A 2,005-nucleotide genomic window follows, 5' to 3' on the forward strand; every position below is an offset into this window, starting at 1 on the left:
TTCAAGCTGATGTTCCAAGGCTGAACTCCAAAACTCTTAAGTCTCTGCTGTTGGACCTCTATAGCGGAAACTTATCTGTAGAGTGTCAGCCCAGCGCTTAGTGGAAATTTTGGTAAAAGCCTTCTATAGTTCCAGTCTTCTGCTACTTCCCCAGCCCCAAACCACCATGCCATGGTCTGCAAGAGGGGAACCCTGCCTGGAGGCTGTTGCTATCAGTAGGGTGAATGTCCTGCCGTTGTGGTGGTGCCTTAGAGGATAAACATCCTCTGACCCCACAGGGGATAGTATGAGGGGCAGGCAAGTGTTGGTGATGGTCTTGAAATAGAAATAATCCATATAGGCCATCAACCCGCATTAGTGAAAGGGGACACTCTTTCCCCACTACCTAATGCACTGTTCAGAATATTTAAGGATGGAGAGCAATGTGATGGAATCAAATGAATAAGCAAGAGGCAGATTTCTGGAGAACCAAGAAAAGTAGTTGACTGGCATGGACTACCATTTTCAGGAACATCTGGAGAAGCTCCATCGCTGGAGGTTTTCAAGAAAAGATTGGACAACCATTTGTCTGGAATGGAATAAGGAATCCTGTCTTGGGCAGAGGGTTGGACTAGAAGACCTACAAAGTGCCTTCTAGCACTATGAATTTATGAAAAGGAGATCCCAGTCTATTCTCTATGTTACTCATTAATGCATGACAGTGGTTTTATTACTTTGTTTTAATTGTTGCTTTTATATTTAAGTACTGATATAATCTGCTGTCCTCCTCGTCCTCCTAATCACCATCTTCATTGCAGTAGAAAGTGATGGGGGGATATTATCCCTCATATTCCTTATCCCATCACAACAGATACCCCAAGACCTGAATGCAAAGACAACTTTTAGAGAACTTTTGGGGTTGGGAAGGGTCACAGTGGAGGTAAAAGCCATTGACTACTGACTCCTTTTGGTACAGTAGAATAAGATAATAACATCAAACGCCAACTTTTTACATAATACAAACTAGCCATTTCAATAACAACAAACCTATCTAATCAGTAAAACCCAAAATCAAAGTTTCATTTTTTTCCACCTCAAGCACAAAGACCAGAAGCGGTTTCCAAGTAGAAACAAAAGTAATTGTGTTTTCTTCCTTAATCAAAGCAGTCAGGTTAGCTACCTAACCCCATCAACTTTTGCAGCCATTTGTACATTGTGGGAATCAAAGTGTCCTTCCATTTTTGTGCATAAAGTAATCTTGCTGCGGTCAACATATATAACACCAAAGTTCCAATTTATTTTTCCAAGACATTTTTCATTAACCCAAAGAAAAGTTTCTGATTTTATCAGTATATTCACTTTGAGAATCTTCTGTATTAAGATGTGAATCTTACTCCAATATTTCTTTGCTTTGTCACAAATCCACTATAGGTGATAAAAGATCCCTTCTTTATTTTTGCATTCCCACATTCATTTGAAATATCTTTACACATTCTTGATAACTTATCTAGTGTTAAATACCAAGGATGCATCATTTTATAGAAGTTTTCTTTTAAATTATAATTTCGTATAAATTTTAATCCTTTTGTCTACATATTTTCCCATTGTTCAAGCATTGTATTATATCCAAAGTTCCTTGCTCACTGAATCATGCAATGCTTTACATATTCATTTTCCAAATTCAAATTCAATAACAATTTATAGACCTTAGGAATAATATATTCATTACTATCATGCAGTAGGATTTCCGTTTTTCAAAAAAATCAAACCCATAACTCTCTTTGTCTGCTTTATGTTTCTTTCAACAGTAGATATGTGAACCAATGGCAGACACATTCTTCTGATTCTAACTCCTCCTTAAACGTAATGATAGGATCACCAAAAATATTAGAACCTCGTAGAATAGCATTCCAAACCTCTATCCTCCCCGCATCTGTGTGGCAACTGAGAAATGGGGGGGGGGGGGCACACCTCAACCAGAACTTATTTACTTCCTAGGTAGGATCAGGAGTGGGTTACTATTGGC

Source organism: Thamnophis elegans, chromosome 5, assembly GCF_009769535.1.
Source record: "Thamnophis elegans isolate rThaEle1 chromosome 5, rThaEle1.pri, whole genome shotgun sequence".
NCBI lineage: Eukaryota > Metazoa > Chordata > Lepidosauria > Squamata > Colubridae > Thamnophis > Thamnophis elegans.